The sequence below is a fragment of the Lagenorhynchus albirostris genome, chromosome 7 (genome assembly GCF_949774975.1).
Source record: "Lagenorhynchus albirostris chromosome 7, mLagAlb1.1, whole genome shotgun sequence".
Lineage (NCBI taxonomy): Eukaryota > Metazoa > Chordata > Mammalia > Artiodactyla > Delphinidae > Lagenorhynchus > Lagenorhynchus albirostris.
Window position 1 is genome coordinate 73,614,357 of NC_083101.1, and position 19,015 is coordinate 73,633,371.

The 19,015-nt window shown below is 36.9% G+C and overlaps 1 pseudogene; it reads right to left on the bottom strand.

The window, feature by feature from the left end:
* Nucleotides 1-17,803: 17,803 nt before the first annotated feature.
* On the bottom strand, nt 17,804-18,725 carry LOC132522941 (voltage-dependent anion-selective channel protein 3-like; annotated as a pseudogene).
* Between the last annotated feature and the right edge of the window lie 290 nt (nt 18,726-19,015).

Here is a 19,015-nt window from a genome sequence, read left to right on the forward strand (position 1 = left end):
AGACATATGGATCAATGGAACAGAATAAAGAGCCCAGAGATAAGCCCACACACCTACGGTCAACTACTCTTCGACAAAGGAGACAAGAATATACATGGAGAAAAAGACAGTATCTTCAGCAAGTGGTGCCTGGAAAGTTGGACAGCCGCATATAAATCAGTGAAATAAGAACACACCCTCACAGCGTGCACAAAAATAAACTCAATATGGCTTAAAGACTTAAACATAAGACATGACACCCGAAAACTCCTAGAAGAGATCATACGCAAAACATTCTCTGACATAAATCATACCAATGTTTTCTTAGGTCAGTCTCCCAAGGCAATAGAAATAAAAACAAAAATAAACAAATGGGGCCTAATCAAACGTACAAGCTTTTGCACAGCAAAGGAAACCATAAACAAGACAAAAAAACACTACAGAATGGGAGAAAATATTTGCAAACCATGCAAACGACAAGGGCTTAATTTCCAAAATATACAAACAGCTTATACAACTCAACAACAAAAAATCAACCCAATTGAAAAATGGGCAGAAGACCTAGACATTTCTCCAAAGAAGAAATACAGATGACCAATAGGCACATGAAAAGAGCTCAACAGCACTAATTATTAGAGAAATGCAAATCAAAACTACAATGAGGTACCACCTCACACCAGTCAGAATGGCCATCTTTAAAAAGTCTACAAATAACAAACACTGGAGAGGATATGGAGAAAAGGGAACCCTCCACTGTCGGTGGGAATGTAAGTTGGTGCAGCCACTATGGAAAATAGTATGGTGGTTACTCAAAAAACTAAAAATAGAATTACTATATGATCCAGCATTCCCACTCCTGAGCATACATCTGGAAAAAACCATAATTCAAAAAGATACATGCACCCCTATGTTCATAGCAGCACTATTCACAATAGCCAAGACATGCAAACAACCTAAATGTCCATCAACAAATGAATGGATAAATAAGATGTGTACATATATACAATGGAATATTACTCAGCCATAAAAAAGAACAAAATAATGCCATTTGCAGCAACATGGATGCAACTAGAGGTTATCATAGTAAGTGGGTAAGTCAGAAAGAGGAAGACAAATACCATATGCTATCACTTATATGTGAAATCTAAAATATTTCGCAAATGAATCTAGCTATGAAACAGAAACAGACTCACTGACATAGAGAACAGAGTTGTAGTTTCCAAGGGGGAGGGGAAGTGGGGAGACATGGACTGGGAGTTTGGGGTTAGTAGATGCAAACTTTTACATATAGAATGGATAAAAAACAACGTATTGCTGTATAGCACATGGAACTATATTCAATATCCTGAGGTAAACCATAATGGAAAAGAATATTCAATAAAATGTGTATATATATCTGAATCACTTTGCTGTACAGCAGAAATCAACAAAACATTGTAAATCAACTATATTTCGATTAAAAAATAAAATTCTAAGTTTGTAAAATAAAGTCCTTATAAACTAAGAAGTTAAACCTTAAATCAGTTTTCTAAGCCATATATGCCTATATGGAAATGTGCTATCTACCAACTAATTTTTTTTATTATTATTTTAGCCAAGAAACAGAGCTAAGCCCAGTACTCCCAAATGCATCTACTATATACCATATATTAGGTATCTCCCAACACTTCATTTTAACAAATGCTGATTTATATGCTAGCATTCCTTTCACTATGCTTTCATTGTGACAATCTTCTGCATTTTACTAAGATTGTATGTGCCTGCTTTGATAGCTATTCTTTTCCTTTGAAAATTAAAATTCATCAGAAAATTTCCTATATTATTAATTTTTATTTCTTTGTCGTTTCTTTAACTTTTTGGATGCTCATATATCCCAAAATAGCACAACTTAATAAAGTCTATCTTTGTAAATCACCACTTAAATCTCAAAAATAATCATAATTGATTAACTGGGAAAAAGAAAATAAAAGACATTCCAAATACTCAAAGCTTTCAATGACATGCCTTGAGTTTTCAATGAAGTTTGATATAAAAACTGAAAAGAGCTGAATTTTTTTACGTAATGAAATGAATTTTTTTTCTAAGCTTCTGAACTTCCCATCCCTGAAAATAAAGCCTTGGTTAGCATCTGCCAAAGGAACTTTGGAGGACATTTCTTCACTGGCTGGAGAGAGTCTACTTTTTCATCTCTATTTATCAGTGTACAGATAAGGAAAAACTTAACCAGTTCACTTCTGTATTTCCTTCAATATCTTCTTTGGAAGGGAAGGAGGCAAGAAACCTCATCCTATGACATCCTATGACCTCATCCTATGGATCCTCATCTCATAGAATCCATAGGATCCTATGAAGTCCTATGTACTTAATGGAAACGATCTACAAATTTTGCTCTGAGCTTTCTGGCAGCAAACATGAAAAAGCAGCATAACACAAAGTCTAACATGATTTATAAGTTCCATAATTCCATGGACCAACCCATTAGATAAAAATAAATTATATGTATATAACTTATTTATATAATATAAATATATAAAATATATTATAAATATATACTGTAAATATAAATATATATTTAAATGTATATTGTAAATATATATCGTAAATATATATTTTATATATATATATGTATATGCATTCCTGCCTCAAGATACTGAAATTTTTCCCAAGTGTCTTTAATTAGAGACAGAAGTGTAACTTAAAAAATATTGTATTCAAAATGTCTTTATAGTAAATATCAAAAAAATTCCAAGGGTTTCTCCTAAAGCAATATTAAGTCTAGAAAGGTAAAGCACTAAGACATTTTCATAATTTGTTAAGAAAAGGTTTGAGTATCAGTTGTTCAAATTTCCAGATTTTATGAAATATTTTAGACAAAAGAAGACCATAAATGTTTAACTGTACTCAGTCTGATTTTTATTCTGCATATTTTAGTGTAAATATAAAGAATCTTTTAATTTGGAGATAATGAAAACTTTCTGTATAATTTGTTCACTTCCCTTAACTTTTCTCTACCCTTGCTTTACCTCCAGTCTATAAAATCAAAGAAAACATTTTTCATTATATTTGTGCTTTATTTACCTGTGCTTTGAGTCCTTGGATATGCAAGAGAATGCAGCAATGAGATTGCTGCATGGAGAATCCAATTCAGTCTTTAAAATATTTGAAACAATTTAAAGAGTAAACAGGAAGAGTCTGTGGCAGTAACATCACATTTCAGTGTTGCTCAGAATGAAGAAAAGCTGGGAGTTCTGCAGAGTCAACAGTCACAACAGAGAAGGAAGCACTGAACCTGAGTTAGTACTAGCTTTAGAATTCTATTATTTAATATTCACTAAGGGTATTCCAAAAATGTCAGGGCCTGCCCTTTAAACTTTTATTGTGCATCTGTGCATTTTCTGCCCTTTTAAAGCCCTGATTCACTAACTTTTTAAGCCAGTGGTGAAAATATTTCTAGTTTCCACTGAGACACATTGGGGAAAAATGGCATTTAATAATAATTAGATGAAGAATGTTTCAGTTAGAATCAAAAGGAAGTTCTGGGAACTTTTCTAAAGGAGTAGACACACAATGAGCTGGAGAAGCAGGAAGGCTGGTGGTGTAATTCAGCCTAAGTCTGAAGAGCTGAGAAGCAGGAGCTCCTGTGCTTGGAGGCAGGAGAAGATGGATGACATCCCAGCTCAAGGAAAAAGAGAGGGGATTCACCCTTCCTTCTTTCATGTTTTCTTTTTTCCATTCAGGCCCTCAACAGACTGATGCTACCACCCACATTGCTGAGGGCAGATCTTCTTTATTCAGTCTACTAAATCAAATGGTACTCTCTTCTGGAAATACCCTCACAAACACACCCAGAAATAAAGTATTATCTGGGCATCCCTTAGCCCAGTCAAGCTGACATAAAATTAACCATCACAGGAAGGGCGCATGTAAATTGAAGATGGTTAACTGATGCTTTGACTTTTCTGTGATCATGGTAAAACTTGGGAAGTTGTGCTATCTTAGATAGTAGGTTGCCTATCAGATTATTAACTACTCGATTCAACTAAAATAAAAATCATTATTGAGTTTTGCAGACCTGAGTAAGCCTCTCAAACAATGGTTATGCCATAATATAAAAAGTGATGAAATTAAACATTTTAGAGCAGTTTTTATAGTGATTTATTTGATTTCTTAGGCCTTTTGTTTTGTGCTCTACTTATTTCTACTTATTTAAATATCTCCTTTCAGTGATAATAGTTATCTTATTTACTCAGAAACAAAACAAACAAAAAACCCAAGGTAGTAGAAATACTGAAAACCAGAAACTGTATTAGAAATAATAGGAAGGTTTATCAAGTACAAGCATAAGCACATATATAATTGTTAAAGATCTATTTTTATCCAACTAATAATTGCTTTCCATGTCAAACTAATACTAAAAAAATATAATTTGTGGGCTTCCCTGGTGGCGCAGTGGTTTAGAGTCCGCCTGCCAATGCAGGGGACACGGGTTCGAGCCCCGGTCCGGGAAGATCCTACATGCCGCGGAGCAGCTGGGCCCGTGAGCCATGGCCGCTGAGCCTGCGCTCCGCAACGGGAGAGGCCACAACAGTGAGAGGCCCGCATACCGCAAAAAAAAATAAATAAATAAAATAAAAAATAATTTGTGGGAAAAGAGCACAGATAAGTAATATCCATTTAGTAAATAGAATTAGTATGGCCTTCCTGTGAGAATTCTTTAGTTACATGATTTAAAACTAAACTAAACTAAACTAAAACTTAAACAAATCAAAAATTAAGTAAATTAAAAAAAAACTGTAAGAGGGAGAAGAGGAGTGTCAATGCTGGTACAGTGTCTTAATTCAGTAGTAGGTAAGCTATAGCACATGGGCCAAGGTTGACCCACCACCTCTTTTTGTACAGCTATGGAGCTGCAAATGGCTTTTATATTTTTAATTCGTTTCAAAAATATAAAAAAACTAAATATTTCATGATGTGAAAAATAGATAAAATTTAAATTTCAATGTTCATAAAGCTTTTTTGGAACACAGCCACAGCTCATTCATTTACATATGGTCCATGGTTTCTAGGCTGCTACAACAATGGAATTGAGAAGCTGTGATAGAGTGTATATGTCCCACAAAGCAGGACATATACACTGACTGGGCCTTTGCAGGAGAAATTTGTCTATTCCTATTTTAATTCAGAGACTTGCTAATTATTACCTGTTTGAAGAATATTAATGGGTAAGTGTTTATATCACATTAGTAAAGTTATGGTAAAACATTTAATACCTATTATATATAATACGCATGGATATAGTATAAACATGAGTATATATATATATTTTTAGTCCTTACTAATTGTCATGTACTGTGCATATTACATGCCTATCTCATTTAGTTCTCCCAGGCAATATATGCAATATTTGAGTTATTTCACTTAACCCCTGAAGTAGTCATGCAAGGATGTGCTAGAGTTAAACCCGTTTAACAAATGCAAATACTGAAATTCACATAGACTATCTGGTTTCCAGAGTCAGACATCTGGAACTCAAGCCCCATTTAATCTAACTCCAAATTTCATACTCTTATTCACTGCTACAACTTTATGTTTAGTTACATATTTATATAAATTAAAATTTATATACAAATGCTAAGACATCAAAGTCTAAAGCAATTATGCAGCATATTTATTTTAATTTCAATTTAAATATATCTTTTGCTGTTTCAAGAAAATCTTAAGGACAGCAATAAATAATGTATTTAATGTTGCCAGATAGAGCCTACTACTGCAGACAAAGGCAGTTTCATAAAGGGCCAATATATTTTTCTCTTTTTCTCCTGGAATATTTTCTATCTAAGCAGAGTGAGTAGCCACAGAGAATATCACTCATTCTATGAACCTCCAGGGAATAGTCCTAAAAACACTTGTGAGATAGTAGATGAAAACTGAAGGAGGAAGGGAACTGAGGGAATAGTAAGCAGAGGAAAACTGGCCATCTGCTTACCAGTCTGAAATTAGTCCAGTTTTTCTCCAGCTAAATTCACACAAATTAAGTTCAAGTGATTAAATTGTACCAAGTGGAGATTCATAACCTTCCTAATTCTGTGAATCAGGAATTAATTATTGGTGGGAATATTCATCAAGACTGTCCTGACCCACAAAAGGCTCTTCTCCAGCCATTCTTTTAAATATGTTCCTAGGGGGGAAAACGTCTCATTCTGGATCTTGGGTTGTAACTGACTTAGAATAGAATTAGAATATCTGAAGGGATTCTAATAAAAATTTAACCTGTAAAACCACACATTATTTGAGACTAAAACACTTTGTGACAAATTTACTAAAGTGAATTATATTTTTAAAGGGAAAAGGGAGACACCAGTTGAAGAAAAAAATAATATTCTATGTATAAATATAAGATGTAAAGTGTCCATTTTTTTCCTTGATGAATGATATTTAACTTAGTACAAAGAAACTAAAATTTAAGAAATTTCTACATATGCCAGTAAACTTATTAGATGTTTCACTTATGCTATTTTGTATAATTCCTACAGCAGCCCTGTGAAACATACATTTTTCTCTCATTTAAAAATTTAAGAAAAGACAAAACAAAAGTAGCTGTTGTAGAGTAAGTCCTTGCTCGTGTTCATTGTTCAGTTCCTTTTCCCCTTATCCATACTGGATAGAGTATTCCTCCTTTCCCCTTGACTTTAGGCGTGGCCATGTAAATTGCTTTGGCAAGTGGAATACTGTATTAGTGAACTGATGACACAGGAGGTTTAAAATATGCTTCAGTTTTTGGCTTTCTCTTTTGTGCTTCTGCCCTTGTCATGAGAAGTTTTCCCTGGCATCTTAATACCCTTCAGTTGAGCCCACAAGCTGACCCAAAGACCATGGGCAAGAAAAACACTTAATGCTGTATGCCACAGATTTTTATGTAGGAAAATATGACTATGAAAAATTGGTGATGGGATGATACCATAAAACAAAACAAAACAACACAAATGGGAAAAACTAAAATATGTGCGGTTTTATTTGGAATTAGGTGGGAGGCAGCAAAGAGACTCTCTTACGGGAAGCTGGAAGAATGAGCCCTGTAATAGTGGCAAGACTTTCGGTAAAATTTTAGTTACAGTTATTTAAAAGAGAGAAAATAAAATTTTGAGGCAAAATGTTGAATGTATGAGTTACTTAAGATACTACAAGAAAGTGATGAGCTCATTAAAGAACAAAATAAAACAAAAACTAGCCAGTTGGCAAGCGAAACTTAGAATAGAGAGCTCAAAGATTGCATGGCTGGAGAAAGGAACTGTCGGTCTTCAAATTAAAGGTGTATCCTAACCAAGATGGCTGTAATCTTCCCCTCAGCTTTCTTCCGATGGTAGGTCCCCTGCCTCCCTTATCTTAGGGCATTTACTTCAGAAAACTTTCTATTGTAAACTCTTTCTCTGCCCTTTTGAGAGGTAAATATTCTCCCAGCCTCTTGCCAGTTTTACAATACAAAAAGGTTTTTCTTATGTAAAGCAATTATACTCCAATAAAGATGTTAAAATAAATAAATACATAATTCATTCATTTTTAAAAATAGAATTTTCTCTACCTAAATTATGGTGAACCATGGAAGGAACTTAAATAAGTCCGTTACATTTTTTAAAAAAGTTATTATGAAGATAATATATATTTGATTTTATTCAGTAAATGTGTACCTAAAGACAACATTAGATTGAATTTTTGTAAGCCTAATAAAAATGTAAATCCATTAAAAAAAAAAAAAAAAGACCTGGGAGCCACCCCTTTGAAATACAGTCATCAAGGATGAGAGTGCTCCTACCTCCCAGTCCCAGTGGAAAGGTAGGATAGTGTCTTCAAGGGGCATCAGTTAGCAAACACAGATGGCCTAATCATAGAGAAAAACATCTGCAAACTCAGGAACAACTGAATGTGATGGCACATCCCACTGACCAATCTCCTTCCTTAATGTCCTCTAGTCCTTTTCCACTAGATCACTCACCTCAGCACTTAAAAATACATTCACCTTGAGTTCAGTCTCTTTCCTCTGCGGCAATAATCTTAACTAAGGCTTCCTGTTTTTTTTAACTTTGTCCAGTGTAATCTTTCTTTGACAGTCCACTGAAGAACAGCCTCAGATAAAGGACAACTACTCACTCTGAGCATTACAGTAAGACATGATCTCAGAGCAAAGACTAAATCAAGCCTGTGGCTGTGACATTCTTTGTTAAAACCTCTGAAAGGTGTAAGATACATCTAGTAGATCTTCTAAGCCAACAAGACTCCTAGGAAATGTAGGGTCATAAGCCCACAGAATCCTGATGTATACAAACCTCTAGTAACTAAGGAGAGAGAGAGAGGTATTTTGTAAAACTATTTTAGAGGTGACATTTGGCACATGGATTTGACCGGAATCAAATACATAGAAATTCAGAATGTTTCAAGAGAGTTGTACTAGCAAAGGCACCTCCTCCTGCCTGCACTAAAAGAATATGAGATTTTTGAGATATTAAAAGACATTCAACAGGAAGCTGACCAAGAAATCTGCTCGATGCCCTTTTCAAAAATGGCCAAGGAGAATGATGCAAAGGAGAAAATCCCAGAGAGTGGAGTCAAGAGCTAGAGAGAACAATCGACTGAACTGAACGGAAGCTTAGTCAAGGTACATTTCCTATCCCCAGGGTACAGGATTCTGGCAATATTTGCTCGTTAGGATCTCAGAATTGCTGTAGACTCATAACTTCTATTTGCCTCCTTTTCTTTCCATTTCGAGTTAGGGGTGTTTATTGGGTTATCCTGCCCTTTTCTACCATCACATGTTGGGTGCATGTGATGGGAGGGGTGCAGACAATTTATCTAGCTCTCCAGATCCATAGGCACTGCATCTGGACCTGGTTGAGCCTGATGCCATGTAAAAATGGGACTGTGGGGATGTTTTGAAGAGGAATTTAGTGTTTTTCACATGGGGAAATGGAGTGAATGGATATTTGTGACCAAAAGGAAGCTGGAGTTGTAGCAGCAATAAAGACACCCCACTCCAATCTCCTGATTATGGGGAGGGTGAATGTGATGCTGGATTATATGCAGATGACTATGAAATGACAAGTGGTCTGTTTGAAATGGGTTGATGACCTTGGGGTGACATCTGTCCCAGTCAGAGGAGCTCAGGGGTATTGAGGAAGTTCCAGTTTTACATATGTATCTCTTAATAGCATCTAAACTTTAAAAACTTTAACTTTACTGACTAAGTAACAGAATCCTCAAGAGAGATAAAGTATAATGTTAATTATTAATAAATGATTTAAAATATTATTCTACTTGCATGACAACATGTTTTAATTAGGTTGAAATTGCATACTAATTGGTAAATCTAAGTTGAGTAGAGTCTCCTTGGAAGCATACATTTACTTTTACACAGTGTTTTAGATAGTTTTATCTATTTGCATGTTTGAAGGAACCTGTGTTAAAATCCGATCTTAATATTGTACGTATGATCACCACAACTGGTTAATACCTGTAAGGGAAAGAGTACCGAATTAGGAATGAGATGTGCTACTCGCCACCTCTATGGCCTGGAACATGCATTTAACTTCCCTGAACATCAGTATCATTTTCTATAAAATGGGGCTGATATTAAATGTATTGTAGAGTTAGTGTGAAATTAATTGCTGCTATAGTATATGCATAGTTTCTATTGAACAGTAAGCTCTCAGAGATTTAATTTCATACCTGTCCCCCTGTGAACACCCACACACAATTTTTCCTCAATGCATAAGAAATTGTTTATCTGACATGAAATACAAAGTTGGAATTTTTAAATGGATCTGTGGGCTTAGGACACAAAATGCTCAACTCCATTCACTCTTAATTTTCAGCCTGTCCTTTTCATAGTGCTGGTCAATCACATCAGAACTAGTTGTTCTATTTTATGGCTACTTCTCTTCTTAATCATGGTGGCTTAGAAGACCAAAATATTAGAAAATCAAATTAATTCAAAACAGCAAGTTATTTGAAAATAAAGAGGCTTTAAATTCAGGAGAATGTAAGTCATAGAGGATAGAGGTAGGAGCTGATCTGAACTTGTTAAAACCTTATCTACTGGTATGTCTCCAGATCGCTCCCCTTGTGTTTTGTGTAGCCAGTTGCCACATTGGAGATGGTGCGAGGAGGGTAGATGTAAGGCTTAGCTCCTACAGTGATGCCTATAAAATGACCAGTGGTCTGTCTGAAAAGGGTTGATAATCTTGAGGTAGACATCTCTTCTGTTGGAGGGGCTTGGGGAACGCAACTACTTTCTGCTTTTACATCCTCTATCCTGTGCAGGGCCTGCTCTGCTGCCCTGCCCTCTCAATCTGTTGCTCACTACATCTGAGCCTATCTCATTGGAGTATGAGGTTAGATAGGTTTAGATTCAAATCCCAGAACCACTATCCAAACAATCATATAATCTTGTATAAATTTCCTAAAATATTAGAACCTCCCTTCCTTAACTATTAAAGAAATTTTAAAAAAATCTAGCTCATAAAATCCACACCTCTTCTCAGATGAAATGAAACAACATGTGTCTGTGATGCAGCATGACAACCTTTAGTTGCCGTTCAATAGAAAATAGCTAAATCAGCTTTTATAGCCTCACCTCTTTAAAAAAAAGTCACATATAAACCGGAGGCAAACAATATGTTGAAGGTCCATGTGAAAATTTTATCAGATATCCGTTGGAATTAAGAAACAGAAGGAAATCAGAAATTGACAAAATTCACATCTGGTTCTACCATGAAAGTAGAACAGATTAACTTCTGAGTTACGGGTACACACAAGGGGATCACTTCTACTGAAAGTGTGGTCCTCAGTATTGATTATTTGGATAACAAAGTGAGTTTCATCAGTCTGTTTTAAAATCCTAATACAATTTGTTGGAAAGTGTTTCAAAAGCATTTATTTCTGGTGACATTCTAGCTAGAAATAGATAAGATGCCTTTATAAAAAGGTATTCTGTATTAGAGAGCAAATATATCAGCACTCATCTCTTGAGTTAGAACTGAAAAAAGGTACACAGATAGTTACACATAACCATTGCATTTTAAATGGTCCAGAAATGTCTGGTAAGTAGAAGCTTGTAGTAAATATGTATGAGAGAAGAAATGTAAAGACTTGAATTTTGCCCAGAGCACTTACTGAGACTATTTGGGAAAACAGAGGAAGACCTTTTCTGAGCTTACCAAAAAGTTGTCATAAATCCACATTTCTGTACACATACACTCACATACACACACACAATACACATTTTGGTTCCAAGGAATTGAAGTATGGTGGTATGTTATAACAAGAAAAAAAGTTAAACTAAGATTTTTTTTAATCTCTAATTATTTCCAAGAAAACATTTGAGTCTAGCTTATTAATTAATGTAAATTCATATTAGAGATTGAAGTTTGTCATCTGACGTGGAAAGCTGAAACGGAGAACAGATCATTAGTTTTCTAACAACCAGTGTTCTGCGTTTAATATAGACTGCTAAAGAAAATAAGCAGCAGCTTTGCGGATTATTCAAAGGCCCAAACTTCAGAAGGAGAGTTTTAAAATGTTGTACACTGGAAGTAGAAACAAGGAAATGGACACGCTTAAATCCCCAAGGTCAGCAAGAGATCAGTTACAGGCACCTTTCAACCTAATCAAGACAGGTTATTCACTCTTTACACTGTCAACGATATAAGAGAAAAATATCGATAGAGAAATGTGATGAACAGACTTTACAACTCCAACCACTGTGTTCCTGCCCTTGTATTATCCTCCACTCCCTTGATTGTGAAAGAGACCTGTGACTTGCTTCTATCAACAGAATATGACAAAAGTGATTAGATGTCACTCCCCTGATTAAGTCATGCTATATAAGACTTTATCTTGCCCCCAACTGCTTTCCTTACTGACTTTGAAGGATCAAGCTTATATGAGCTGTATGGTCACAAGGAAATGAATTCTGCCAGCAACCTGAGTGATCTTGGAAGTTCATCTTTCCCCATCGATCCTCCAAATGAGAACCCAGTCCTGGCTGATATCTTGACTGCAGCCTTGCAGCGGACCCAACTAAGCTGTGCCCAGATACTCCACCCAGAGAATCTTTGAGATAATAAATGCATATTGTTCTAAGTCACCAAGTCTGTGACGACTTGTTACATAGCATAGAAAACTAATATACGGAAATCCATCAATCTTCACAGAACAGCTTGGTGAAGGTAGAGCTTTCTTTGGAATATTGTTTGGTTTAAGGATAACTAATCTCTTTTCAGGTGCCTTAACAGTACTGGACTACACATTGTGTAGAGAGGGCTCATTTAATGCCAAGTAACTATATGCAATGAAGCTTAAGCTCCAAATTCAAAAAAATGAAGGCTAAAGGGGGAAAACCTATCAGACTGATTATCCAAAGAACTTACGGTTTCACCAACGTATTTTCTGTTGTTTCTTTTCTTTTTTTCTTTTTTTTTTGTGGTATGTGGGCCTCTCACTGCTGTGGCCTCTCCCATTGCGGAGCACAGGCTCCGGACGCGCAGGCTCAGCGGCCATGGCCACGGACCCAGCCACTCCATGGCATGTGGGATCTTCCCGGACCGGGGCACGAACCCGCGTCCCCTGCATCGGCAGGCAGACTCTCAACCACTGTGCCACCAGGGAAGCCCTGCTGTTTCTTTTATTTTTTGTTTTTAATTGTGGTAACATTGGGGTAAAATACAATTTGCCATCTTAACCATTTTTAAGTATACAATGCAGTAGCATTAAGTACAGTACATTCATATTGCTGTGCAGTGTCCAGAACTCTTCATCTTGCAAAACTGAAACACTGTAACTATTAAACAACTCCCCATTCTTCCCTCTGCCCAGCCCCTGGCAACCACCTTTCTACTTTCTGGGTTGGATTTTGACTACTCTAGGTACCTCATGTAAGTAGAATCACACAGTATTTGTCTTTTGTGATTAACTTATTTTACTAAGCATACTGTCCTCAAGGTTTATCTATGTTCTGGCATGTGACAGGATTTCTTTCTTTTTTAAACCTGAATAATACAGTAACTCCCCTACATATGAACCTTCAAGTCACAAACTTTCAAAGATGCAAACATGCCTTTGCATGTCCAATCATATAAAGTAGTTCACGTGTCTGGCATACATTGTCATGTGCATGCATCCTCTACAAGTGGTTGTGCTTTTGTGTACTTTACAGTACTGTACAGAGTACAGTAGTACAGTATCTTTATTTCGAACTAGATCTGCAAGAGGACGACTTCATTGAACTCCTTGCTGTGCAACACGAGGAGCTTACTAATGAAGACCTGATGGAAGTGGAGCCCCAGAGAAAGGATGAAGAGAGACAAGAGGAAGAAGTAACTGAAGAGCTAAAGAGATTCACGATGCAGGAAATGGCAAGGGGATTTTCTTTATTTGAGGAGGCATAGGATCTGAATGTAGAACGGTACACGAAGGTTGCAGTAGCCGTTCAGTATGCAGTCCAGTGCTACCGCATCATCTATGATGAGAAAAAAAGAGCAACTACCCAGACATCACTGGATCATTTTTCCAAGAGCATAGAGAGAATTGAACCTAGCAAGGAACCAGAACCTGTGCTGTCAACATTAGGTGTGAATGAAACTAGAGCTTGCCCTCCATCTCCTACTGCTGGTGATCCTTCAGCTCTACCATCTCCCACCTCCTCTCCCTCCTCCAGTCAGTAACTCTTCTTGCCTGTTCACTCAACGCCAGCCCCTGTATGCCAGCTGTTGTACTGTACACTGTACTTTTCAAGGTACTGTACTGTAGGATTAAAAATGTTTCCTTTATTTTTTGTGTTTGTTTTTTATGTATTATTTGTGTGAAAAGTATTATAAACTTATTACAGTACAGTACCCTATAGCCAATTGTGTTAGTTGGGTACCTAGACTAACTCTGTTGGACTTAAAAACAAGTTAGACTTACAAACTCACTCTCAGAAGGAACTCGTTCATATGTAGGGGACTTACTGTATTCTATTATTTGTATTTACCATGTCTTGTTTATCCATTCATCCATTGCTGGACAATTAGGTTGTTTCCAACTTTTGGCTATTGTGACTAATTCTGCAATGACTATATAAGTGTACAAATATTTCTTCAAGACTCTTCTTTCAATTATTTTGTGTACATACCGAAAAGTGGGATTGCTGGATCATATGGTAATTCTATTTTTAATTTTTGAGAAACTGCTGTACTGTTTTCCATAGTAGATGTACCATTTAACATTCTCACCAACAGTGTACAAGGTTTCAACTTTCTTCATATCCTCACCATTTTTTATTTTCTGTTTTTGATGGTAGCCATCCTTACGGATATGAGGTGGTATCTCATTGTGGTGCTGATTTCCATTTCCCTAATGGTTAGTGATATTAAGCATCTTTCCCTGTGTTTTTTGGCCATTTGTATATCTTCTTTGGAGAAATGTCTATTAAAGTCTTTTGCTTCTTTTTTTTTAATATATTCCAAATATGATCGGTTTATTTTATTTTACTCTGATGCAAAACCAAAGATTCCATGACCACAAAGAGACCTATATACTACAAGGTCCTGAAAAAGTGGTGTGGGATATGCAGGACGTAATGAACAACTGGAGAGTCGGGTCATCTCCTTTGTAACATGACACTACACCATTGCTGAGCAACACATGGAAAATAACACTGCGGAACTGAACTGAAATGTGGCACGAATGTGACAACTTCCGGGCATGACTTCAAGCACACCTCCCTTAGGATGGACTCGATATCTAGACTTCAGTGTGGGGAGGATTACAATTCTTTGGAAGAATAAAAAGTTCACACTTTTGCAATTTCACAGAAGAATTTTAAGGCCAAAACATAGTGGGTTCATTTCTCTTCACCTCCAGGGACAAAGCTGATGCTTTACTCAAAACCACGTTAAGAAGAATTACAATCCTGCAGCCTGTGGAACAAAAAACACATTCACAGAAATATAGACAAGATGAAAAGGCAGAGGGCTATGTACCAGATGAAGGAACAAGATAAAACCCCAGAAAAACAACTAAATGAAATGGAGATAGGAAATCTTCCAGAAAAAAGAATTCAGAATAATGATAGTGAAGATGCGCCAAGACTTCGGAAAACGAATGGAGGCAAAGATCAAGAAGATGCAAGGAATATTTAACAAAGGCCTAGAAGAATTAAAGAACAGACAAACAGAGATGAGCAATATAATAACTGAAATGAAAAACACAGTAGAAAGAATCAATAGCAGAATAACTGAGGCAGAAGAATGGATAAGTGACCTGGAAGACAGAATGGTGTAATTCACTGCTGCAGAACAGACTAAAGAAAAAAGAATGAAAAGAAATGAAGACAGCCTAAGAGACCTCTGGGACATTAAACACAACAACATTCACATTATAGGGGTCCCAGAAGGAGAAGAGAGAGAGAAAGGACCTGAGAAAATATTTGAAGAGATTATAGTTGAAAACTTCCCTAACATGGGAAAGGAAATAGCCACCCAAGTCCAGGAAGTGCAGAGACAAGCCCACAGCAAACATCATACTCAACGGTGAAAAACTGAAAGCGTTTCCTCTAAGATCAGGAACAAGACAGGTTGCCCACTCTCACCACTATTATTCAACATAGTTTTGGAAGTCCTAGCCACGGCAATCAGAGAAGAAAAAGAAATAAAAGGAATACAAATTGGAAAAGAAGAAGTACAACCGTCACTGTTTGCAGATGACATGATACTATACATAGAGAATCCTAAAGATGCCACCAGAAGACTACTAGAGGTAATCAATAAATCTGGTAAAGTTGCAGGATACAAAATTAATGCACCAAAATCTCTTGCATTCCTATACACTAATGATGAAAAATCTGAAAGAGAAATTAAGGAAACACTCCCATCTGCCATTGCAACAAAAAGAATAAAATACCTAGGAATAAACCTACCTAGGGAAACAAAAGACCTGTATGCAGAAAAGTATAAGATACTGATGAAAGAAATTAAAGATGATACCAACAGATGGAGAGGTATACCATGTTCTTGGGTTGGAAGAATCAATATTGTGAAAATGACTATACTACCCAAAGCAATCTACAGATTCAATGCAATCCTTATCAAATTACCAATGGCATTTTTTTACAGAACTAGAACAAAAAATATTAAAATTTGTATGGAGACACAGAAGACCCTGAATAGCCAAAGCAGTCTTGAGGGAAAAAAACGGAGCTGGAGGAATCAGACTCCCTGACTTCAGACTATACTACAAAGCTACAGTAATCCATACAATATGGTACTGGCACAAAAATAGAAATATACATCAATGGAACAGGATAGAAAGCCCAGAGATAAACCCATGCACCTATGGTCAACTAATCTATGACAAAGGATGCACGGATATATAGTGGAGAAAAGACATCCTCTTCAATAAGTGGTGCTGGAAAAATGGGACAGCTACATGTAAAAGAATGAAATTAGAACACTCCCTAACACCATACACAAAAATAAACTCAAAATGGATTCGAGACCTAAATGTAAGACGAAGTGGTATAAAACTCTTAGAGGAAAACATAGGAAGAACACTCTTTGACATAAATCACAGCAAGATCTTTTTTGATTCACCTCCTAGAGTAATGGAAATAAAAATAAACAAATGTGACCTAATGAAACTTAAAAGCTTTTGCACAGCAAAGGAAACCATAAACAAGACGAAAAGACAACCCTCAGAATGGGAGAAAATATTTGCAAATGAATCATCATACAAAGGATTAATCTCCAAAATATATAAACAGCTCATGTAGCTCAATATTAAAAAAAAAAAAACAACCCAATCCAAAAATGGGCAGAAGACCTAAATAGACATTTCTCCAAAGAAGACATACAGATGACCAAGAAAGCACATGAAAAGCTGCTCAACATCACTAATTATTAGAGAAATGCAAATCAAAACTACAATGAGGTATCAACTCACACCAGTTAGAATGGGCATCATCAGAAAATCTACAGACAACAAATGCTGGAGTGGGTGTGGAGAAAAGGGAACCATCTTGCACTGTTGGTGAGAATGTAAATTGATACAGCCACTATGGAGAACAATATGGAGGTTCCTTAAAGAACTAAAAATAGAATTACCATATGACCTAGCAATCCCACTCCTGGGCATATACCCAGAGAAAACCATAATTCAAAAAGACACATTCACCCCAATGTTCATTGCAGCACTACTTACAATAGCCAGGTCATGGAAGCAACCTAAATGCCCATCAACAGATGAATGGATAAAGAATATGTGGTACATATATACAATGGAATATTACTCAGCCATATAAAGGAACGAAATTGGGTCATTTGTAGAGATGTGAATGCTTCTAGAGAATGTCATACAGAGTAAAGTAAGTCAGAAAGAGAAAAACAAATATCGTATATTAATGCATATATGTGGAACCTAGAAAAATAGTACAGTAGAACCGGTTTGCAGGGCAGAAATTGAGACACAGATGTAGAGAACGTATGGACACCAAGGGGGGGAAGCGGCGGGGGTTGGGGGTTGTGGTGTGATGAATTGAGAGATTGGGATTGACATGTATACACTGATGTGTATAAAATGGATGACTAATAAGAAAAAAAAATAAACATACACAGGTTATTTGTGAGTAAAAAAAAAAACAAAAACAATGATGAGGTCTCTTTGAACTCCAGAATTCACGGACACCTCTTATAGCAATGGATCATGATTGTTTACTAATAAAGTTCACTTGATATGGACATGCAGAAATTTAAAAAAAAAAAATTACTCTGAAGGTGTAAAAAAACAAAACAAAACCACATTAAGCTTCTAGTTCAAATCCCAGCCTGACCTTGTGCCCTCCTGCATTGAAGGTCTTTCCATGGACTAGAGCTGACAGGGTCAGTTTCACTCCTGATTGAAGGGGCTGAGTATAACGCAGCCAATCAGGCTGGCATTATTCACTTTAGCCGATAGAGAAGTTCTACAATCCAGCTTGTACTTAGCAGCGATGCTGAAACGTGTGTTGTTACTGCCAGTGGTCCACAAGAGGTTTACTGATGTTTCAATCTTCTCATTCACCTTCTGGTAGATCTACCTTCCAAATTCAGTGCCATTGTTCACATGAGTGTGCAGCTGGAAGTCTGTGACCTTGTAGCCCAGGGCGAAATTATTGTGACAGTTTGGATTTGGCTGTGTCAAAACTCATATGATAACCAGCAAGCCAACCTTCAAAGGCCAACACAGCCCAGCCATAGATGGTTGGTCCAGAAAAACTGATACCAACATTACTGCCAAGACTGAAAGAATCCCGTTTATAGGAGGCCTTCAATTTCCCACTCTTCTTTCCTGTGTTCCCTACAAATATGGTATCAAGAGTCAGTTTTGACCCTTCAGCCAACTTATTCTATTCTCCAAAGACATTTCTGTCCCAAGAGTACTGTCTGTGTTCCACTTTTGGGTGAAGGTCAGTCCATAGTTACAAATCTTGTATTTGGTCTCTAGGTTGCCTGATGCTTTCCCTGTATCATTGTAAGCATGACCAGAAGTAGAAAATTCCACTCCACTACATGACTTGGTTCTCAGATCTATTTTGACCATGCCAAATCCATATCCTTTGTTGAAGACATCCTTGGCAGCCTTTCCTAGGTCATAGTAAGTTGGTGTGTTACACATATCTCCGACGGCAGGGCCTGTCCGCTCAGCCAGAAGAGTCCATCCACTCCACTAGAGCACCGCTTAAGGTCTTCTTCAGGCCAACGCCGTCCGCGCCTGTGCAGCCCCACACCCGCGGTATCTGTGCGCTGCGAGCCCCACACTGCGGCGGTGCCAGAGTGTTGCACCGGGGTCGCGCACCACACACGAGAGCCGGACTAACACCCCCAGCTGTCTGAGTGCGCGCGTGCGCGGCAGGGCCCAGCCTTTGGCTTCTTTATTATTTTTGTTGTTGTTGAGTGGTAGGAGTTTTAAAAATATATATTCTGAACATTAACCCCTTATCAGATATATGATTTATAAATATTGTTTCCCATTC